The sequence below is a fragment of the Poecilia reticulata genome, unplaced genomic scaffold (genome assembly GCF_904066995.2).
Source record: "Poecilia reticulata unplaced genomic scaffold, P_reticulata-male-v2 Scaffold_34, whole genome shotgun sequence".
Lineage (NCBI taxonomy): Eukaryota > Metazoa > Chordata > Actinopteri > Cyprinodontiformes > Poeciliidae > Poecilia > Poecilia reticulata.
Window position 1 is genome coordinate 240028 of NW_027675132.1, and position 25087 is coordinate 265114.

Consider the following 25087-nt stretch of genomic DNA (forward strand, 5'->3'; position numbering starts at 1 on the left):
TCATCCTCTTTGCTCTTTACATCAGACATTTTTAGCGATTCTTTGAATTATTTCAAACATTCAAAAGCGGCATAATCAAGGAATCCACAGATGAAGCACAAACGTGTCTCTTTGTTTAAAGAGGTTGATTCTTGTGGACAAACATTTCCATGATGGGCACCATCGGCACACGTCTTGATCCAATTACGCATCAATTTGTTACATCAAACTCAAGTCATCAGTCTTTGCAGTGAAATAATGTCTTTAAACTCTAGTAGTTTTACAGTTTTCCTTTACGGCTTGAACAATATTGACATGTACCAGTTTAATGAATGAGTGACGTGTCAATCCAGGCCTGACGCAGCAAGTCGCTTGATTTCATCAAAGACGATGCAAAACCTTTTGTTTGAAGATGATCCTTGAAATCCATAAATCCAGCATGTCAATTGAAGATGGAATTTAGTCCTTTTAGTCCACAGGCTGGTTCCTTACTTGATCCGTGGGGAGGTTTTTACTGATGTAGTGGTGATTGTTTGTCAAACCAAACATCCAACTTAAGTTCCATTAAGCCACTAAGGCACTGGGTTCAAGTTTCTTTAACGCAGGCAAAAAAGAAGGTTCAAAATCCAAATGTGTAAATTGTTCTTCATGATTTATTTCTTAACATCTTTGCAAGAAAAACAATTACAGAGATAACTTTCCTTCTACCTCTCTTGCACTGGTAAAAACCATAGGCCCCAAACCCAAATGCCTGTTGGTCCTTTTCCAGGTTCCTACAGTAATAGAAAGTGGACCAACCCACCTTACGTCCTGTTTGCTTAGAAAAATAAGAAAAAATAATAAAACAAATGATAAATAAATCAACAATTATAAACCTACAAATAAGTTCTGTAAATAATACAAAAAATATAAATTTAATAAACTAACAAAATTCAAATGGATAAAGAAAAATAAAGAATAAATAGCTCCAACAAAGTTTTTATACTGTATTACCCTTCAGTAATCACTAGATTTAAATAGAGATTTTTAAAAAAATCTCTTAATTAGTGTTAATTGGTCTTCCAGCTGTTGTTATATGTTCAATTTCCTTTTTCCAGCCACTTATTGCTACTTGTCCCAACTTTTCTGGGATTTGTAGACACTGTTGAATCAATATATTTTTCCTTTAATATGTTACATTTACTCAGATGAAACTTTTGATCTGCTATCTATGTTCTATTACAAATAAAATATTGACATTTGCTATCTCCACATCGTTGCATTCAGTTTTTATTCAATTTGTTTAGTGTCCCACCTTTTTTGGAATCCGGTTTGTGTAAAGATTTATCATCTATGAGTTATATTTAGTGCTTAACTAACAAACTTTAAAAAAAAGAATACAAATAATTATACTCTATCAGAAGGTATCACATACTTTCAACCATTTTCTACTTTAATTTAAACTTGAGAGTTAAGCAACTGAATACTGATTAATCATCTATAGTTTCTTAAGTCCTGTATTCTGATGTGGAATGACCACTACCACTCCAAAATAGCATGACTCTGGGTCCAATATAGCAAGACTCTGGGTCCAATATAGCATGACACTGGGTCCAATATAGCATGACTCTGAGTCACGCTATATATAGTGAACATTAACATTTAGTTCGAATATTATTCACAAAAATATTTTCTGTACAATGAACCACTCTAGAACATGTTTTTATTATTATTATTGATTAAGTTGTGCAATGATAAATCTTCAAATGGGAGGAATGTCAAAGTAAGACCACGTTTAACAAAAGTCTATTGTATGTATTCATGCATATTCTTCTATTATATCAATTCAACCAAAACTGTTTCTTAGTGCTCGTAACAAACATATAAAATATATTTTAATGAATAAGAGATTATTGTTTTAATATTTTTTCTCCAATTAAAGCCTTAAAACCTTGTATCCTTAGGTGCTTCCTTGCTTCAGCAGAGGTGATTTCAATTTTTGATTATCAGGTTTTTGCTGAACTGCAATGAAATGCAATCAGCTGAATTATGTGCAATAAAGCAGGAAAATGTCTAAAACATGCAGGGCAGTGTGCCTTGAGGACCAGGGTTGGGAAACACTGCTGTAGAGAACTGCTGGCCGAAATTAGCTTTCATAAATCGGATAAACCTTGAGCTAAACCCCGCTTACACCGTGGCGCTCCAATATCCAACTTGAAGCCAACTTCACTGTATCAATGCGTCCACGAACGCCTTCTCCAAGTCCATAAAACACATGTAGACTGGTTGGGTGAACTCCCATGCACCCTCCAGGACCCTGCTGAGGGTGTAGAGCTGGTCCAGTGTTCCACGACCAGGACAAAAACCACACTGTTCTTCCTGAATCCGAGGTTTGACTATCCGACGGACCCTCCTCTCCAGGACCCTGAATAGACCTTACCAGGGAGGCTTAAGAGTGTGATCCCCCTGTAATTGGAGCACACCCTCCGGTCCCCTTTTAAACAGGGGGACCACCACCCAAGTTTGCCAATCCAGGGGAACTGTCCCCGATGTCCATGCAATATTGCAGAGTCGTGTAAGCCAACACAACCCTGCAACATCCAGAGCCTTAAGGAACTCCGGGCGGATCTCATCCACCCCCGGGGCCCTGCCACTGAGGAGGTTTTTGACCACCTCGGCAACCTCGTCCCCAGAGACTGGAGAGTCCAACCCAGTGTCCCCAGGCTCAGCTTCCTCAACAGAAGGCATGTTGGTGGGATTGAGAAGGTCTTCAAAGTATTCCGCCCACCGGCCCACAACATCCCGAGTTGAGGTCAGCAGCACACCATCCCCACAAACAGTGTTGGTGCTGCACTGCTTCCCCCTCCTGAGACGCCAGATGGTGGACCAGAATTGCCTCAAAGCTGTACGGAAGTCTGTCTCCATGGCTTTTCCAAACTCCTCCCACACCCGAGTTTTTGCCTCAGCTACCACCTGAGTCACATGTCGCTTCGCCCGCCTGTACCCATCAGCTGCTTTTGGAGTCCCGCAAGCCAAAAAGGCACGATAGGACTCCTTCTTCAGCTTGACAGCATCCCTCACCAAAGGAATGGGTTCGAGGTTTGCCGCCACAACGGGCACCAACAACCTTGTGGCCGCAGCTCCGATAAGCCGCCTTGGCAATGGAGATACGGAACATGGTCCTCTCAGACTCAATGTCCCCCACCTCCCCCACTCTCCAGTACCCCCTTTAAGGACTCCAAGAAGGGTGGGTAATCTGAACTGCTGTTCGGCTCATAAGCACAGTCAGAACTCGTTCCCCCACCCGTAGGCGGAGGGAGGCTACCCTCTCGTTCACCGGGGTAAACCCCAATGTACAGGTGCCAAGATGAGGGTCAACAAGTATGCCCACTCCTGCCCGGCGCCTCTCACCGTGGGCAACTCCAGAATGGAAGTACGTCCAGCCCCTTTCAAGGAGACTGGCTCCAGAACCAGAGCCATGCGTAGAGGCCGACTATTTCTAGCCGGAACCTCTCAGCCTCGCACACTAGCTCCGGCTCCTTCCTCACCAGAGAGGTGACATTCCACGTCCCAAGAGCCAGCTTCTGCAGCTGAGGATCAGACCGCCAGGGTCCCTCTTTCATATGCTGCCCATAACACATTGCACCCAACCCCTGTGGCCCCTCTGACAGGTGGTGAGCCCAATGGAAGGGGGATCCACGTCTCCTCTTCGGGCTGAGCCCGACTGGGCTCCATGGGTAAAAGCCTGGCCACCAGGTGCTCGCCATCGTGCCCCACCTCCAGGCCTGGCCCACGTCCAGGCGAGGGAATGCCAGATCCAAAGTTCGTCTCCATCATAAGGGGTCGTCAGGCTGCACTTTGTCTGGTTCCTCACCTAGGACCTGTATGCCTTGGGTGACCCTACCAGGGGCATAAAGCCCCAGACAGCATAACTCCTAGATTCATTGGGACACTCAAACCCCTCTACCACGATAAGGTAGCAGCCCAAGGAGAGGCTTTAGAACCAGTTCAGATCAATAATTCAGTTGTATCTGTGGAAGAAAAACAGATTTGATGTGAAATGATAAAATTCTTCATTTCTAACTGATGGTTTTTTTTATTTCTAATACAGAAAAAACAATCAAGAAAAAAGAAAACAAAATAAAATAGCATGAAACAAACATAAGAAATAAAATTGTTGAACAAATTCTTCTGCCCATGTGACATGCATGACATGTTCCAGCAGATCTGTATGAAATGGAGCTGCAGCTCTCAGATATTTCAGTTATCATGTTTTCTACCAATGAATCCACTGATTAAAGCAGGAATCTCATCTCCATGTTCTCCTCCAGAGGTTCCCAAGGTTTGTTCCTGGAAGCTGCTGCTGGTTCCTCCAATCCAGGCTCCGCCCCCTTTAGAGGAAATCTGTCCATATATGGAGCTAAGAGTCACCTTGATGCTGCAAAGCTTTGTTCAGGATGAGATGTCAGGATGTTGGTGTCAGTCTGTTCCAGGCTTTAGTTGTTCTCCTCATGAGGAGCTGAAGTCTCTGACAGGAACGTGGAGCTGAACAGGAGAAGAACTTGAAGCTTCTTCTTGTTCTGTCTGATTGCAGCAGCAGGACAATCCAACATTTTAGTCTGACTTCATCTGGAAATGTTTCTTTGACCTGAATCAGTTTGAAGGCAGGCCAGCTCCTCATCAGAGCTGAGATCTTCTCTGTCCTCCATGCTGGAAATGTACAAGTCCAGCAGCTCCTGGTCAGTGACATCAGAGCGTGACATCATCAGTAGAGTGATGATGTAATTTCCCTCTCAGAGCAGCTTGGAAATCTGAGAGGAAAGATGCAAACAAAGACTCTCTGGACTGTTGAAACTGCTGGTTCTGGTTCCAGATGCTCCTTGGACACTTTCACAAACCATTACTGCAGCTGCTGGATTCAGGAACCTGCTTCTTCTTCTTGGTCCCATTGTAAATGTGTGCAGCGCCACCTGGTGGTGCTGGTTGGTAGAAGAAGTGCTGAAAGGTTGGAGGTGTTTATCAGAGGTGTGTGATGATGAAAGCCTCTCCCTGGTTTGTGAGTCTGAGCTCAGAGATCAAATGTTTGGTTCTTGTTGAACTCTTTGTTGAATGTGATGCAGCTTCTCCTTTTTAATGTTTGTATTATTAATGTTTATTAATGTTTGTATGTACTAACCCTAACCCTAACAGCTGAAACACTGAGTGCCTTTAAAATCCACCTGTTTAAAGTTGCTTATGGCTAAATTAGGGTTAGAGTCCCAATTGACGGCATTTCAACTAAAGTTCTAAAGGGTTAGAAAAGGTGTGCAGGTTTTGATGTTTTTTTTAAGTGTTGGTAACACACCCTTTTTGAACACCAACAGAAATGTAAAATAAATGCTAAAAAAAAAAGACTTGGATCCTAGTTAGCAAAAGTCAGCATGCCAGCACTGAAAAATAAAGAAATAAGATCAATGTTAGAGATAATTGCGTGCTTTAATGAAGTTTAACCAGTAGTGATAGGTCTTTTTACTTTCAAACCTTCATTAAAAGAACCACAGACAACGTATATGAATTCTATGACCAAGCTTTTGCAAAAAGAGAAAACTCAGCAAACTGCTCCTCCAAGCCGTTCACTGAACGTCTAAAGACCTTTGGTTACAGCTTGTCTTTTATTATCAAGCAGAAACAGGGAGGATAGGTAAAGAAGACAACAGAGACAAATTGTTACTGCATAGGCCGTTTCTAAGATGGGGAGTATTCCGGTTGATAAGAAGGCACCTGTGGAAACATGATTTAAGGTCTGGGAAACACACAGTTTACTGTTTCACATGAAGACAAACAGGCAGATGGGGCCTCCAGGTCAGAAGAAAGAGAACACTTTAAATTGAAAATCACAATAATGTTGATTGTTGAACATTAGACTGAATATGAACTAAAGTAATAACAAAATGATAATACCAAAAATCTCTAACAAGTAGCTTTTATTCTTTTGTTCCTGTATTTTGCACATCAAACATCTCTATTGTTAGTTTCTTTTTTAATTGAAGTTTTTTCCCTTCATGAAAGCCTGCCTATAAAAGTATGAAATTATCACAAAAAGATACAAGTGTCCAGATCTAATCGGTCCTGGTTAAAATCGCACTAAACTAAACATGTTCGGAAAATGAATAATATTCAAATAAAACACAGAGAGTTGGTAAAATACTGTCTACCAAACTTCAGGGATGTTTACATCGCAGTGTTCATGATCTGAACGTCCCTCTGCTAACCCAAACAAACATGTCCGCCCTTTATCTTGAAAATATTTAGATAAAATCTGTTAGGAAAGGGTTTAGTTCATAATGGGATATACTGTTGTTTTTTTAAACAAAAAATGATACTTTTCTGGCCTTCAGTTTTTGTGTTTTGTGTTTTGTGCCATCGAGAGACAGTCTGGAAAGTGACGAAGGATTCAGCAAAGAACAAGATTTGCGTTTTGCTCAAGATTTTATTAAGGAAGACCGGCTGGCGAGAGAAGAACTGTGGCCTAAGATTACAAAAGCCAGATCCCAGGGTAAGGTGGCCGTTTACAGAGGTCACATCGCAGTGATCAAGGCTTCATCTCCTTTCTGAGACCATAGATTACTCTCTCTTTACTGCATCCTCCTATCACAGGGTTAAAAAAGCAGCACTGTTTCCATCCATCCATCCATCCATCCATCCATCCATCCATCCATCCATCCATTTTCTTCCGCTTATCCGGGGTCGGGTCGCGGGGGCAGCAGCTTCAGAAGGGAGGCCCAGACTTCCCTCTCCCCAGCCACTTCTTCCAGCTCCTCCGGGGGAATCCCAAGGCGTTCCCAGGCCAGCCGAGAGACGTAATCCCTCCAGCGTGTCCTGGGTCTTCCCCGAGGCCTCCTCCCGGTGGGACGTGCCCGGAACACCTCACCAGGGAGGCGTCCAGGAGGCATCCTTACCAGATGCCCGAGCCACCTCAACTGGCTCCTCTCGACGTGGAGGAGCAGCGGCTCTACTCCGAGTCCCTCCCGGATGACCGAGCTTCTCACCCTATCTCTAAGGGAGAGCCCAGCCACCCTGCGGAGGAAACTCATTTCGGCCGCTTGTACCCGTGATCTCGTTCTTTCGGTCATGACCCAAAGCTCATGACCATAGATGAGGGTGGGAACGTAGATCGACCGGTAAATCGAGAGCTTCGCTTTTTGGCTCAGCTCTCTCTTCACCACGACGGACCGGTACAGCGCCCGCTTCACAGTAGACGCTGCCCCAATCCGCCTGTCGATCTCCCGCTCCCTTCTTCCCTCATTCGTGAACAAGATCCCCAGATACTTAAACTCCTCCACTTGAGGCAGGACGAACCCCCTGACACGGAGAAGGCACTCTACCCTTTTCCGGCTCAAGACCATGGCCTCGGATTTGGAGGCACTGAGCCTCATCCCGGCCGCTTCACACTCGGCTGCGAACCGCTCCAGTGAGAGCTGCAGATCACGTTCCGATGAAGCCAACAGGACCACATCATCCGCAAAAAGCAGAGATGCGATCCTAAGGCCACCAAAACGGATCCCCTCAACACCTCGGCTGCGCCTAGAAATTCTGTCCATAAAAGTAATGAACAGAATCGGTGACAAAGGGCAGCCTTGGCGGAGTCCAACTCTCACCGGAAACGAGCCCGACTTACTGCCGGCAATGCGGACCAGACTCTGACACCGGTCATACAGGGACCTGACAGCCCGTATCAAAGGGCCCGGTACCCCATACTCCCGGAGTACCCCCCACAGGGCCCCCGAGGGACACGGTCGAACGCCTTCTCCAAGTCCACAAAACACATGTAGACTGGTTGGGCGAACTCCCATGCACCCTCCAGGACCCCGCTGAGGGTGTAGAGCTGGTCCAGTGTTCCACGACCAGGACGAAAACCACACTGCTCTTCCTGAATCCGAGGTTCGACTATCCGACGGACCCTCCTCTCCAGGACCCCTGAATAGACCTTACCAGGGAGGCTTAAGAGTGTGATCCCCCTGTAATTGGAGCACACCCTCCGGTCCCCCTTTTTAAACAGGGGGACCACCAGCCAACACAACCCCGCAACATCCAGAGCCTTAAGGAACTCCGGGCGGATCTCATCCACCCCCGGGGCCCTGCCACCGAGGAGCTTTTTGACCACCTCGGCGACCTCGTCCCCAGAGATTGGAGAGCCCAGCCCAGAGTCCCCATGCTCAGCTTCCTCAACAGAAGGCATGTTGGTGGGATTGAGGAGGTCTTCGAAGTATTCCGCCCACCGGCCCACAACGTCCCGAGTTGAGGTCAGCAGCACACCATCCCCACTATAAACAGTGTTGGTGCTGCACTGCTTCCCCCTCCTGAGACGCCGGAGGGTGGACCAGAATCGCCTCGAAGCCGTACGGAAGTCTGTCTCCATGGCCTCTCCAAACTCCTCCCACGCCCGAGTTTTTGCCTCAGCGACAACCCGAGCCGCATGCCGTTTCGCCCGCCGGTACCTATCAGCTGCTTCTGGAGTCCCACAGGCCAAAAAGGCCCGGTAGGACTCCTTCTTCAGCTTGACAGCATCCCTCACCGAAGGTGTCCACCAACGGGTTCGAGGGTTGCCGCCGCGACAGGCACCAACGACCTTGCGGCCGCAGCTCCGATAGGCCGCCTCGGCAATGGAGGTACGGAACATGGTCCACTCAGACTCAATGTCCCCCACCTCCCCCGGAACGTGTTCGAAGTTCTGCCGGAGATGAGAGTTGAAGCTCCGTCTCACAGGGGACTCCGCCAGACGTTCCCAGCAGACCCTCACTACACGTTTGGGCCTGCCAGGTCTGACCGGCTTCCTCCCCCACCACCGGAGCCAACTCGTCACCAGGTAGTGGTCAGTGGACAGCTCCGCACCTCTCTTCACCCGAGTGTCCAAGACATACGGCCGCAAATCCGATGAGACGACAAAGTCAATCATCGAACTGCGGCCTAGGGCGTCCTGGTGCCAAGTGCACATATGGACGCCCTTATGCCTGAACATGGTGTTCGTGATGGACAATCCGTGACGAGCACAGAAGTCCAACAACAGAACACCGCTTGGGTTCAGATCGGGGGGGCCGTTCCTCCCAACCACGCCTCTCCAGGTCTCACTGTCATTGCCCACGTGAGCGTTGAAGTCTCCCAGTAGAACAAGGGAGTCCCCAGGAGGGGCACTCTCCAGTACCCCCTCTAAGGACTCCAAGAAGGGTGGGTAATCTGAACTGCCGTTCGGCCCGTAAGCACAAACAACAGTCAGAACCCGTCCCCCCACCCGTAGGCGGAGGGAGGCCACCCTCTCGTTCACCGGGGTGAACCCCAACGTACAGGCGCCCAAATGGGGGGCAACAAGTATGCCCACTCCAGCCCGGCGCCTCTCACCGTGGGCAACTCCAGAGTGGAAGTACGTCCAGCCCCTCTCAAGGAGACTGGTTCCAGAACCAGAGCCATGCGTCGAGGTGAGGCCGACTATTTCTAGCCGGAACCTCTCAGCCTCGCACACTAGCTCCGGCTCCTTCCCCACCAGAGAGGTGACGTTCCACGTCCCGAGAGCCAGCTTCTGCAGCCGAGGATCAGACCGCCAGGGTCCCCTCCCTTGGCTGCTGCCCATAGCACAATGCACCCGACCCCTTTGGCCCCTCTGACAGGTGGTGAGCCCATCGGAAGGGGGACCCACGTCTCCTCTTCGGGCTGAGCCCGGCCGGGCTCCGTGGGTAAAAGCCCGGCCACCAGGCGCTCGCCATCGTGCCCCACCTCCAGGCCTGGCTCCAGAGTGGGGCCCCGGTGACCCGCGTCCGGGCGAGGGAAAACGCAGTCCAAAGTTCGTATTCATCATAGGGGTCTTCGGGCTGCACTTTGTCTGGTTCCTCACCTAGGACCTGTCTGCCTTGGGTGACCCTACCAGGGGCATAAAGCCCCAGACAGCATAGCTCCTAGGATCATTGGGACACTCAAACCCCTCCACCACGATAAGGTGGCAGCCCAAGGAGAGGACTGTTTCCTCTTTTAATATTGAATTATATCTGCTTGTCATAGTAAGACTCTGACTTGCGCTCCAGAGGTTTTCTATTTTTGCTCACATGAAAAAGGAGTAGTTTTAAGTTATGTGTAGGAAAGGCTGTGGATGCAAAGTTCATTTTTCCAAGTTATAATGTAAAGGTCATCCTTTGACTTTCCAGGAGCTTGCCTTTAGTTCGTTATATCTTAACAAAACATTCAATATTAAGGTTTGTGTCTTTAAACTAATTATTATTTTTTTAATCAATTTTATGTCTTTAAAAACTAATCTTAGGTTTAAAAACTAATCTAAATGTAAAGGGCTTTAGAGAAAATGTCAAAAGGAAGGCAATGTTTATGTATTGTAGAAAAAAATAATCCATGTTGTATTCTTCTTCAAGAAACCCATTCAACGGACTCTGGTGAGAAATTTTGGTCTAATCAGTGGGGAGATCAGATTATTTATTCACATGGAACAACAAAATCAGCAGGTGTGGCTACATTATTGAATAACTTTCCAGGGAAAATAATTCATACAAAACATGACAGTGACGGCCATTGGTCTCTTTCCATACTACATATTGAGGACTCATTAATAATTCTAGCTAATATTTATGGTTACTGTAATATTTCCAAAAATAAAGAGCTTCTTACAATTATTGAAGTAAATGTTGAACAACAACATTTTCTACTAAATATGTTTTATGTTTTATTAGGTGGAGATTGGAATATGGTTGTGGACGAAGCTCTTGATAGATGCCCATCCAAACCGGATCTTGTCTGATTTTTGTAACAACTTGGGACTTATTGACTTATGGAGAGACAAACATGTTAATGAAAAACAATTATCTTGGTTAAATCAGACGCATCAAGCAGATCAAGAATAGACTTTTGGCTATGAACAGATGATATTCTCAAACTAACATCAGATTGTAATATGTCTCCAACTCCTCTGACGGATCACTGCAGCATAAATGTATTAATTATTCCTCTTCCTGAGAGTTTGAGACATTGGAAGTTTAATGCAAATCTCTTAAAATATGAGCTGTATTGCAAGGAAATCAAAGAACTAGTAAAAAAGATTCTGTTAGACGATTCAATAATAACCTACACCAAAAAATGGGAATACCTAAAATATATCTCCTTTAGCAAAAACCTAAAAAGAAACAATGACCTGGAAGAAGTAAGGTTAGTAAAAGAGCTAATCATTCACCTCTCTGCTTATTGGTGTTTTTGTAATGAAATGCTGCATAATAAAGTCATAATTGTGTAATTTGAATCCAGCTTTCCTCTCAATCTGAAGCATCGTCCTGTTCTGAACATAATAATGTGTTAAACAGATGTTGACTGATGCAGACAAAAATGACCTCCTGACCCTACAAGCTAAATTAGACTCAATCCATGAAACAAAGACCCAGGGAGCTTTTGTCAGATCCAGAGCTAAATGGATTTAAGAAGGGGAGAAAAATAGCTAATACTTATGTAGACTGGAAAAGAGGAGGCAAGTTAAAAATCACATTCAATCCCTTCTTATTAACAACAACGAATGTACGGACCAGATTCTAATTGCAAAATAAATTAGCAACTTTTATCAAAACCTTTATTGCTCTTCTTTCTCAACCCCAGCCTGCGACTTTCTGCTGGACCAAGTCAAAAACTTTGTCCCTCAAATCTCTGAGGATTTCAGGAAAAACTGTGACAGACTATGAATCATTTATTTATTTATTTATTATTTATATATTTATTGGTAACTTGATCTGTGTGTATGTGTATTTGATCACCATGTTAAATTATTTAACCAAGAACATAATTATTTCAACTAAAAGAAATTAGAGCCCTTAAAATGTAGCTGCATTTGATAAATGGGTGTTTTTATTTATGTGAATCTGTGAGCTTTACATTAATCGGTGAATTGTTTTGATTTGGCCTTTTGATGCTGTCGCAGTTGGTGGGAGCTGATGCTCTTCACTGAGGTGGAGGATATGTGGTTGTTTGAGAACAACTAGAACATGATTGCACTAAGAAATGTTCAAGAATTTGTAATAGAGTTTGGGAAAGAAGATGGCGGCCCGTTTTTTTTTACTGACACTGTTCGTCAGGAGAAGCGGAGAGACATCAGAAGAAAAAAAAACATAATTGTTATAATTGTCCAGCTGAGACGTGTAACATTATCGTAGGTAGTTTTTCTGACCCGCTCTGTCTCGTATCCGCTCACTTTTCTCGGACTCCGGTTAGCAGCTAGCCGTTAGCTGAAATGGCTCTATTTTTAACCTCGGAGGGGCGGGGCCAAGGAGAACCAAGAGATTTCATTGGATAAGCCCTATGTCCGTCAATAAAATCAACCAATGGGCTGTCGTGGTCAATAAAAATTGTATTTAATGTACTTTTTTTGTTAAATTATGACATCTTAGGGCCCACAAAAGTCCAAACTGAATGGAGTTTTTTGTTTTTCCTGTTCAAATTGTCAACCCGCCACAGTGATGGATGCGTTGCTGCAATTTACTTAACACTTGTACCCGCATTTGGCCAGTAGCGGGTGCTAATTCCCACCCCCGGAATCCGATTGTTTCAGGATTTTATACATTTCTAAGTTTTGGTTCTGAAGCCTCGTTGAGCTCGTTTCACCATTCCAGCCGTTTGATGATGTTGCTAAATGCAGCGCTGCAGGAGGCCTCAGGTTATCCGACACATGAAGCCAAACGCTAAACGATGAAGAGATCAACTGATTTTATCACCGTCTGTCCAAGGTGGGATCATCATGTCAGCCACAGACTCCACACCTGATCGATCGCTTTCTGCTCCCACAGCCTCGTCCTCCATCAGGTTTCATCACAAACTGATCCGACTTCTGTCTTAGCATTCATCCCTGCTAACATCTAGTCATTCACCTCTCTGCTTATTTGTGTTTTTGTAATGAAATGCTGCATAATAAAGTCATAATTGTGTAATTTGAATCCAGATTTCCTCTCAATCTGAAGCATCGTCCTGTTCTGAACATTTCTGGTTCCCCTGTTGAAATGAACAGCTTGTGTTGTAGATCTATAGAAATAATACATTTAAAGTACAAAAGTTTGAAATCCCAAAAGGGAATTTTTTTTTAAGTAATGAAATCTTAAACTGTCCATATCCAGGAGTAATAATCTCACCATGTACAGATTTTGACATTGTGATAATTCTGAAACCAGACCTCAGCATTTATAAATATTAAAGTTTACGGCCTGGATTTCACTTTGGATTAAATTAGTAACCCTGAAGCATCTCCTTCGATACAACAATCAACTTTACTACATGACTTCAGATCCAGGTGGTTCAACTCCATCCATCCATCCATTTTCTTGCACCCTTGTCCCTCAGTGGGGTCAGGAGGTGCTGGTGCCTCTCCAGCTAACGTTCTGGGCGAGAGGCGGGGTCACCTGGACAGGTCGCCAGTCTGTCGCAGGGCAACACAGGGTAATCTGAGGGTTTCTGATTGAGACGCAGGTTGAGCTCAACCTGCTTTTAACACATTTATCTACATGCTGGCGGCTTCTTCACAGCTAAATATCTTTATTTATCTGGACATTCATGTTGATCAGAATCTGTGTTGTTGCTTCTTACCAATTATTTCTCTGCCGTTTCTGTATTTCAGTCAGAGTGACGGAGTCAGAACCCCAGATGATTAAAGATTTGAGCTTCTTGAACTCAACAGATTCGGAATGTTACGGAAATTTCATTATCAAGGAATGAGAAGCTGTTTCAATAGTAAGAGAACGATTAAACTTTTTGTCTTCAAGTTTCTTTATTCGAAGGCAAAACCGTTCAAAGACCCGTCTCACTGAGCGCAGTCAGTAGAAGAGCCCTGAGCGACACACATCACATCGTTATAGAGTCACAGCAAGACAGAGACCCTCCCAAAGTCTGATCTCATCTCCATTACCAGATGGCCACAGAGACACCCTGACCCCACCTCATGAACTATCTCTCACCTCTTGGAGGAGATGATTTTATGGCAGCAAAGAGAACCGATAAGGATTTCAGGAGAAACGTCCAATTCTTCTTTGTCAGTTAGTCATGGGTTCAGGTCAAACAAGGTACAATCTACATTCCACAATAATCAGATCAAGCTTTTTACCCAAGATGTCTTCAGGTCTATCTCAGCTGCGTAAACATCTGCAAACTTATTTAATGGACAAACACATCTTGCAGAAATACAAAACCAAAGCAGATATAATCCATAAGTAACTTAAGGAAATGTATCAGCTCCTTCAAAAATGAAGTAAGACTGAAAACGAAATGTTCTATTACAGGAGCAGAAGGAGAAACTCGTTGATTCAATCAACTTATCTCCAGACTGGAAGCATTTGAATGTTTTACCACTTATCTTCAACCAGAAACGCTCAGATTTTACATGATGTTTCAGATACTGAGAATCAGAAACAATAAGGTGTTAATCAGCTTAAATTTTCTTTTTCTTTTCTGAATCTGGTTCAAACTGGATGAACTTATAAAAACATAATTCAGTTTAAATCCAGCCCTGCTGTTTGTAACCTGGCAGCTTGTTTTTACTGTTAAATGGAGGGAAAAGAAACAAAACATTTGGTTATTTTTTTCTCTCTGAACTGAAATTCTGATTTATATCAACTTTTGGGCCAAAAGTCTGAAAACAAACCTGGGAGAATAAAAACAAGTTTACAGTGAATTATTTTCAATACGAAGCCTGGAAAAGATGGATGGATGGATCAATAATCATTTGTTCCCATGAAGCAGCTGATATATTTGTTACATGAAATTCTTACAAAATGAACAAAAACACAAAATTACTTCAAGTTTGGATCAGAAACGGCTCATTTTGTACAAACAATAAAGCTTAAAACTAAAGAAAATTCATTATTTTTTAATGTCCAGATGCTGAAATCAGAAACTTTCATGAATAATAAATTGTTGTATTTATATATTTTGATTTTTGTCTAAAGAAAGATGTGAAGAACACAGATGATCAGATCGTCTCCAGTTTCCTGACTTTAAAAGTAAAAACAATAAATTCACCAAACCAGGAAACTATTAATCATAAAACCAATCAATCATCTGATCAATAATGATTAATTTGTTCTTCATGCTGAGATCATCAGAGCTGCTGTTTGATCACTGAGATCTTCATCGGTAGGATCTTTAGTGTTTTAGTCGTACCGAAGTATGGAAACATCTTGTGAGTGAAGGTGTGTGTGAAGGTGTGTATGTGTGTGTTAGTGTCCAGATCAGAGAAGGACAGTTTTCCTCTGTCCCAGTCCAGATTCACTCTGATCCTCTGGACTTTGTTCTGGACTGAGAGACGAGTGGAAGGAGCTGGAGGAGAACATGCAAAGAGTTGACCTGAAGAGTTAAATAAATCCAACAATCCAGACTCTATGTTTCCCTTCCTCTCTAGAGACTCTTCTATCACACCAAGGCCCCAGTATGAACTGTCTCCAACATCAACATCCCAGCTGTGGTTCCCTGAGTTAAAACCCTCAGAACTCAGAGCAGAGAAGCAATAACAATCAAATCTCTCTGGATTATCAGGAAGCTGCTGTTCCTCTCCAAAAGTCGAACTGGTCAGATCTTCAGACAGATGGGATTTTAGATAAGCCGTGTTTGGGTCCAGAACCAGAGGAGTGTAGGTCACCATGGTCTCCATGTTGCTCCAGATGTTGAAGGCCAGGTTGCCCAGATGTTTGGCCTGGTCTATCAGAGCTCCTGAGGGCAGCTGTGGATCCTCCAGCAGGGGGCAGCGCTGGACTCTTTCCACTGCAGCCTTGTAGTTGTGCAGGAATGAGACGTCTGCAGCTCTCAGCTCCTCCTCTGTGGCTCTGACTGTGTCTGAAAGAGCTGCTATCTCTCTGCTCAGAGCCTCCATCTTCTCCTTCATCATCCCTCTCTTCTGCTCCTCTTCCTCCTCAGTGCAGCCAGCCTGGCCTCCTCTTCCTCTGCTAGAAACTGATGAAGCTGCTTAAACTGCTCCCTAATCTGCCTCTCTGTGTGTCGGGCCTGGACCTTCAGGTGTTCTGCTGTCTGATCAAACTCCTCCTGAACTTTCTTCCTGAGCTCCAGCTTCTCCTTTAAAGGCTCCAGAGTTTCCTGAAGCTTCTTCCTGCGGGGCCGAGCAGCTTCATCGATGGGTCTGAATCTGTGGTTGGTGTGTAAATCTGAATCTCTGCAGACGAGACAAACTGGCTGATGATGGTCCAGACAGAAGAGTTTGAGTTTCTCAGAGTGCAGAGAGCAGAGATCCTCTGAAGCTGTTTGGTTTCTCTGCTGTAACAAAGACTCACACAGATTCTTCAGAGCCAGATTACAGGGAGGAGCAACTGATGCTGATCTTTTCCTACAAACAGGACATGAGCGACCAGGTCTTGCTCTCCAACATTTCTGCAGACATTCCTTACAGAAGCTGTGGCTACATGACAGAAGAACCGGATCCTTAAATATATCCAGACACATCGGACAGCAGAGATCATCGTCTGATCTGGACGCCATTTTGTCTCCTCAGAGTGAAGCTGAAAACACAACAGACAGAAAGTTAAACCAGGAAGTCACTTTCTCTCCTGTAGAAACTTTCTGAACTTACTTTTACTTTGGTTTGCTTGTTGTTTCGTCCTCCAGCAGTTTGTGTCTCTAGTCGCTCAGTTCTCTCTCTGTTCTCCTTGTTCAGTGTTAGTTTGATTTCAGTCCGAGCCGAAAATGATCCCACGTGCGTCTCCTCCGACTTTTCTCTCTGAACTGTTTCCGGTTTTTCCCGGATGTTCCTGTTGTAGTCACTCCGCCCCAAGAGGATTTTCTTCTTCGTATTGATGTGTATTACCGCCATCTACAGGAATGGAGTGTGGATCGGGATGCAACATATATAATCTCCCACAAAAGAAAATAAATACATAAAACAATTTATAACACTTATATCCTATCATTTTGGTTTTCCTAAGGTAATTTATTAATTTAAAAAATTCATCAGTAAGGAATTTTGTCCAAAATATCTTGTATATTTAACTGTCATTTATTTCCTATAAATCAACATTCTAATTTCCTTCTCTCAACAGAATATGTAGAGCAGAACAAAACATGTTTTATTGTCTCTTCTTGAAGACAACAATCAGAATTTCCTGTTGGATGTTTTCCCCATTTTAAATAATGAACTATTTAACCCTCACTGTAAAAAAACGGGTAAATGTACAGTAGAAATGAGAAGGAATTTTTCCGTTTTTAGTTTTAACAGGTATTTGTACTGTATTTTAAATTTTACGCATTGCATCATGGGAACAAGAACCTTCACGAAGCGCGAAATCTGGTCAGACGGCATTTCAAGAGTTACCTTTCTGGCACCTCCTGGTATAGTAAAATAAATAAAAACACATTCTTTTCTGTGAATAATGCGGCACAGTCTAAATTTACAAACTATTTTGCCGTCTTTATTTTTTTACAAAAACGGTATATTTTATTAAAATGCTGTGTTTGCTTGTGTATTATAAAAGTAAAACGCGGTGATTGTTGTATTACTATTCATGTATTTTACCAAACTCAAAGTACCGGCCATTTTTTTTCCAAGTCAAACTGAACGGGGCGCGTGAAAGCTAACCGTTAATGGCGTCATGCTACTTATGTCTCAATCCTGCTTTTTAAAAATGTCAAGCTGCGGTTTGGTTGTTTGCTAAACATGATTTGACGTCCCGGTTGTTAACATAAAAGCAGGTGGCCATTTAACTTCGGTAAATATACTTTCCATGTCAAGTTTGGGGTTTTAGAATATGGGAAATGTCGCGGGTGGGGGACATGGGGGGTCGAACCACCGACGGACGTAAACTTGGGAGCGGCCATTAGACCAGGGGTCGACGGTTAGACTGGGGCTCGTGTTTCAGTCAGCGTTAAACTTGCTGCATGTTCGGTGATCTAATCAGGCGTGTTGAGATTAGATTAGGTGGATAAACTGTTAGTTAAATTTGTCAGAACAAATGATTTAATTGTTAAAATACCAATGATTGATTTAATTATTGTGAGACTTGCATGTGTTGGTGTTTATATTTCTTTCTCCTTATATGGTTATTTTGTTTCCTCTCCTCAACAGCTGCATCCAGACACTCCTGAACTTTTCCTGGAAAGCAACAAGACATCTTTAAAATAGGTTTGTACATTTGTTTTAGTTTTACTCAACCTGTTGAACCTTTAGTTTCAATTAAGTGTGTGGTGCTTTCTACAATAACAGGCATAATGTTTTATGTGTCTTTCTAATAATGTCTAATGCAGCACTATGTCATTTATGATACATTTTTTATATATATGTTGAAACTGCCACTGTGTCGTGATATTGCATGAGAGATAATCTGTGGAAAAAATGTATCTCTTCTATTAGCCAGTGCTAATTGGATTCAAACAGTCAGAGCCACGGGGCAGGTTTTAGGTGTCAATCACAAACTCTTGTGGTGCTGCTCATCCCACTTCTCCCTGATCTCTTGCATTTGGCTACGCTGCAGCTAACAGAACCTCTCCTGATTGTTAAAGATGAATGTTGAGGATAGTTAGCATGGACACCGATGACAGTGGATAAACAGTTTTCCTGTAATGGTAAGTTGATTGACAGCAACGGCTGAGGAGCCAGGTGATGTGCTGCTGTAATGTAATTCAGAAGCGTTTTGTAAAAAGTGTGTTTATAACATGAAGTGTTTCTGTGTTAAACTTGAGTATCCATTCTCTTTGTTTATAGATTTTCTGGGCTCAAACCCTGAACGAGGTCGACTGACACGACACAGACGAAGGTGAAGAAGCAGCTTTGCATCCTACCAAGATGGTTCAAGTCCCTTAATGAACTGAATGACTGGGAATCCATGGAAAATTTGAGCCTTTTGAAGTTTAAACGTGATGGATCATCTCATCAAACCTGGTGCACCAAGAACCTTTGCGAAGCACAAGAACTGGTCACAGAACATTTCAAGCTCTTGGTAACTGGACCTAAGAGTTGGATTAACCTTTTTTTGCAGAACATAAACATAAAATGGACTGTTTTGTTTTATGTTCACAGCGACTAGAGGTAATGAGAGAACACACTCATGAATCCAGTGTCTTCCACTGTCGTTGGCATTAGGCTGTTTATGTAGCATTTGATTTTTAACTAAATATTTATACCTGTATTTTATTTAAAAAATAGTGGTCGACTTTCAGCATTTATTTTGAAGTATGTTGGTCCTTTTTACAACTATGATTTTCATGTTCCAAAGGCAATTGTATGTTCCATCTTATAGAAATTAACAAAATAGTTTGAGTTTAAAGACTAGAAGATTGCTTTACATTTAATTTATACGTTGAAATTTGTATAGTAAAATGCAATAAATTAATTGTGATGTACAGAAGATAAACATTAGCAAGCTCAAGAATATGTTTAACTCTTGATGTATAATAGCAAAGGTTAGTTGTAAAGACCAGATGACGTCAATTTATGGTCTTAAAATGGTTGTTAAAGTCTGAAAATTGTTCAAAGTTATGCTAAGAATATATTTTTAATATGTTAATGTTAATATATTTTACACTATAATTAATTTATGGTACAGAGTACAGACTTCAATGGTTTGGAAGACAAGTTTTTGGAAATGTCCAAGGTTTTTTTAAAAGTTTGTGAATATATTACAAAAGAGAGTAAAGACACAGAATTTCAGTTTTGGGTTGAAAAAATATTGATAAATTTGACATAAACTGTTAAATTATGGAAAATATTTTGATGGGAATCCTGGAAGAAAAACAACATCAGAAAATGTCCTGGTAACTGTTTGCCAGGAAATTTTCTGTGTTTTTACAGAATTTCCAGTATAATTTTTTTCCGTAATTTAAATTTTCTGTGTTTAAAATGTAACACATAAAAGCATTTAATCCCCTTTCTAACTCATGATTATATATTTGCAGTTTTAAATTATCAGATACTTTCTCGTAAAAAAATAGTCTTTGTTTTGTCTGTAGAAATTTTAAATCCCCATTTAAAAGACCAACCTTCTATATTATTGCTTCCTGCATCTTTTTAACAATGAAATTTAAATGTGTGCCCCTCTTCCAGATTGCTCCAGCATCAGCAAATAAAGAAAAGCCAATTCCACTCTCCAAATTATCAAACATATCATTAATCATAATAGAAAAAGAACAAAGGACTCGCTATGCTTCCCTGAGGTGTTCCATTTTCAACAAAAAAATATATTTTTCTGTTATTTATGTAAGATTCAAACCAGTTGAGCACTGGACCGGAGAGTCCGACCCAACTCTCCAGTCGATGCAGTAAAATGTTGAAGCCATTAATCCCAAGTAACTTCACAACTTTTCCTGTTTTTATTGTTTTTATTTTGCTGTTTCAGGGTGAGAAGGATAAAGATCCTCCAACGATGATCAGATCATCTCCAGTTTCCTGACTTTAAGAAATAAGAAATTCACCAACTCGGCAAACTATCAACCATAAAACCAATTAATCATCTGATCAATAATGATTAATTTGTTCTTCATGCTGAGATCATCAGAGCTGCTGTTTGATCACTGAGATCTTCATCGGTTGGATCTTTACTGTACCAAAAACAGAGAAGTATGGAAACATCTTGTCAGTGAAGGTGTGTGTGAAGGTGTGTATGTGTGTGTTAGTATCCAGATCAGAGAAGGACAGTTTTCCTCTGTCCCAGTCCAGATTCACTCTGATCCTCTGGAGATTCTTCTGGACTGAGAGACGAGTGGAAGGAGCTGATGGAGAAGATGCTGAACGTTTATTTATAAACAATCCAGACTCTATGACTCTCTTCCTCTGAACAGACTCTTCTAACACACCAAGCTTCCAGTATGAACTGTCACTAACATCAACATCCCAGCTGTGGTTCCCTGAGTTAAAACCTTCAGAACAGAACAGTAATCAATCCTCTCTGGATTATCAGGAAGCTGCTGTTTCTCTCCATAAGTCGAACCAGTCAGATCTCCAGACAGATGGAGTCATGGACCAGCAGTGTTTTCCTCTGTGGCTCTGACTGTCTGAAAGGGGAATAAGGAAGAAATCAGTTAACTGCATGACAGGCTGGCCATCATCTATTATGATTTGTCATTTGAGATAAATATTTTATAAGCAAATAATCTGATGAAGGTGGCAAACAAGACTCAAGCTTCACTGGTAACAGAAGTCTGAAAAAGTAATTTGAGGTGATAAATTGTTTTCTATTAAGCTTTTTTCAATCGGTAATAAAAAACTTAATCCCGTTAATTTCAAGGTGTTTCTACTTAGAAATTACTTTTCCTTAATTATGCATATTTGATATGTTAATATTTGTCCCAATTATAAAATTGTCCAGTCCCAATTTAAATTGTTCAGTTTAACACAGGAATTATCCTGTGTTAAATGTTTAATGACATTTACAGGTGTTGTGTGATGTCATCAAGAACACCTTGTGAACCCGGTAAGAACGGACTTTCAGCTGTTCTTGCCAAGAACTCAAGAACATACTTGCGTTCTTGAGTATTGAGAAACGGCCTTTGAAAACACAAACGTGTCAAAAAGGATTTTGGAAATTTAAAGCAAAATTATTAGAAAATGAAGATTTTTGCATTAAAGTAAAAATAATTGGTAAATGAGACGAAAGAGGATAATTCAATTGTAGGTTACATTAATAAGTGTGAATTTGTTAAATTCAGAATGAGAGAAAATAGCATTAAATTTAGTAAAATATTTAATAAACAAGAGTATGAAAGTAAATTAATTAAAGAATTACATGTTTGTTGTAGCTCTAATGATTTAACACCTCTAGATAAGATTAAACTTCCTGAGTTTTATCTTAGGCAAAGTGGATAGAAGCTGGTGAGAAAAATTATCCTCATTTTTTCAATTTGGAAAAAAGTCATCAGCAGAAAAATTACGCCTGGAGTCTCTTGATGGTGAGGAAAGATCCTCAACCATTTAAGAATGAAGCTCATTTATACTACTCCAAATTATACACAACCCATTTTGCAGAAAAAGATTGTAAATCCTTATTTAGTTCTACTCCACATTCGATCCTGCAAATTAGCAAAACTTACAAAGAACTTTGTGATGCGGAGCTTAAACTTGATGCAGCGGTTAAGAAAATGGCCTTGAATAAATGTCCCTGCTCAGATGGCCTTACTGTCAGTTTTTATAAGTACTAATAGGACGATGTCGGGTTTGTTTGAAGCGCTGAAAGGATGAATTGAGAGAAAAGAACTGATGACGACAATGAAACAGGCAGTGGTAACACTGATCCCAAAAACAGGCAAAGACAATTTAAGGCCGATTACTGAATACACACTGTAAGATACTTTCAGGTTCTATTGCACTAAGACTCAAAAATGGATTATTAGTGAGACACAATTCGGTTTTTAAGAGGAAGACGTATTCATAACATTAGACATGTTCTGGATTTATTAGATTATACTGATTATATTCCTTTATTCTTAATACTTTGCAGTATTTTGTTGAAAAATTACACATCATCATCGTGATGCACCTGCGTGAAGCTGACACCCCACCCACGTCAAAAAATCCAGCAAATAGTCTGAATGGTTAGTGCTCCGTTTGTGCAGGTTTGTGCCGTTAAAATTTTCGTTTGTGCAGTTTTGGTTTCTGAGATATTAAACATTATTTTTTAGGTCATCTAGAGTTCACCATCCCCCATACCTCTCCAAAAATAACCAAAGTGGTCTAGTTCGTTAGTGCTCCGTTTGTGCAGGTTTGTGCCGTTAAAATTTTCGTTTGTGCAGCTTTCATCTTTGAGATATTAAAAGTTATAATTTTGGCCGATTACGTCATCATCCCCCATATCGCTAGAAAACAAACCAAAGTGGGCTAGTTCGTTAGTGCTCTGTTTGTGCAGGTTTGTGCCGTTAAAATTTTCGTTTGTGCAGCTTTCGTCTTTGAGATATTAAAAGTTATAATTTTGGCCGATGACGTCACCATCACCCTATGCTCCAAAACAAACCAAAGTGGGCTACTTTGTTAGTGCTCCGTTTGTGCAGGTTTGTGCCGTTAAAATTTTCGTTTGTGCAGTTTTGGTTTCTGAGATATTAAACATTATTTTTTAGGTCATCTAGAGTTCACCATCCCCCATATCGCTCCAAAACAAACCAAAGTGGGCTAGTTCGTTAGTGCTCCGTTTGTGCAGGTTTGTGCCGTTAAAATTTTCGTTTGTGCAGCTTTCGTCTTTGAGATATTAAAAGTTATAATTTTGGCCGATGACGTCATCATCCCCCCATATGCTCCAAAACAAACCAAAGTGGGCTAGTTCGTTAGTGCTCTGTTTGTGCAGGTTTGTGCCGTTAAAATTTTTGTTTGTGCAGCTTTCATCTTTGAGATATTAAAAGTTATAATTTTGGCCGATGACGTCATCATCCCCCCATATGCTCCAAAACAAACCAAAGTGGGCTAGTTCGTTAGTGCTCTGTTTGTGCAGGTTTGTGCCGTTAAAATTTTCGTTTGTGCAGCTTTGGTTTCTGAGATATTAAAATTTATTTTTTAGGTCATCCAGAGTTCACCATCCCCCATTTTGCTCCAAAACAAACCAAAGTGGGCTAGTTCTTTAGTGCTCCGTTTGTGCAGGTTTGTGCCGTTAAAATTTTCGTTTGTGCAGCTTTCGTCTTTGAGATATTAAAAGTTATAATTTTGGCCGATGACGTCATCATCCCCCATATGCTCCAAAACAAACCAAAGTGGGCTAGTTCGTTAGTGCTCTGTTTGTGCAGGTTTGTACCGTTAAAATTTTTGTTTGTGCAGCTTTCATCTTTGAGATATTAAAAGTTATAATTTTGGCCGATGACGTCATCATCCCCCATATGCTCCAAAACAAACCAAAGTGGGCTAGTTCGTTAGTGCTCCGTTTGTGCAGGTTTGTGCCGTTAAAATTTTCGTTTGTGCAGTTTTGGTTTCTGAGATATTAAAAGTTATAATTTTGGCCGATGACGTCACCGTCACCCTATCATGTTCCAAATCAAACCTAAGTGTGGGCTACTTCTTGTAATTCTTCAGATTCTCAGCTGTTGTACAATGTGTACATTTTGTTTTGAACTTCAATAAAGACTTAGAACAAGAAAAAATGTGTCTCATTTCAAGAAATGTTTTAAGATAGCAATGTTTTTTCACGAACGTAGCGTTCTCTCCACAATAATTGAATCCTGCTAATAAAGGACATGCAGCCTGACCCTAACGTAATGTGTATAACCTGTTACACTGTGCTTTGATTTCGGAGGTGGTCTGAAGAATTATATTCACATTGTTGATGTACTGTCTGCTGATTATGCAGCAAACGTGTAAAAAAATTACATGAACCTATAAAGGCCAATTTGCTAGTTGAGCATTAATTTACTTACCTTGTTCAAAAATCAAAATCGGGGTTGAAAAAATTCCAAAAATGACTTATTCAAAACGATTTGAGACCGCTAGAATATTAACGAGAGGTTGAAATTACACTTGCTCTGCAAAACAAGATCGGGGGGGAGGCTCACTACAGTGTGGGTGGAGCCAATCCCAGTTGTGTGAGAACTATGTCAAAGTTCGCAAAACATGTCTCCTTGAAGCCCATACACATTTAATGTAAGAAATTGGATGAAATGAAAGTCGTTGCATTGAAAATATATTTACTAAATATTAAGTACATTACTTGGATGAACTTTGAAATAATGACACATTTCCGTTTTACTCGGCAAAAACTTTGCTCAAGCAACTAGCAAATTGGCCGTTATAGGCTCATGTAATTTTTTTACACGTTTGCTGCATAATCAGCAGACAGTACATCAACAATGTGAATATAATTCTTCAGACCACCTCCGAAATCAAAGCACAGTGTAACAGGTTATACACATTACGTTAGGGTCAGGCTGCATGTCCTTTATTAGCAGGATTCAATTATTGTGGAGAGAACGCTACGTTCGTGAAAAAACATTGCTATCTTAAAACATTTCTTGAAATGAGACACATTTTTTCTTGTTCTAAGTCTTTATTGAAGTTCAAAACAAAATGTACACATTGTACAACAGCTGAGAATCTGAAGAATTACAAGAAGTAGCCCACACTTAGGTTTGATTTGGAACATGATAGGGTGACGGTGACGTCATCGGCCAAAATTATAACTTTTAATATCTCAGAAACCAAAACTGCACAAACGAAAATTTTAACGGCACA

At 41.6% G+C, this 25087-nt stretch overlaps 1 pseudogene across 1 annotated transcript; it reads right to left on the reverse strand.

Moving 5' to 3' along the window:
* Window positions 1-13768: 13768 nt before the first annotated feature.
* Window positions 13769-16739, reverse strand: LOC145550336 (nuclear factor 7, brain-like; annotated as a pseudogene). The gene is made up of 2 exons (XR_014086242.1): window positions 16532-16739; window positions 13769-16460 (listed from the first exon to the last, which is right to left on the reverse strand). The product of XR_014086242.1 is annotated as a nuclear factor 7, brain-like (transcript).
* Window positions 16740-25087: the final 8348 nt, after the last annotated feature.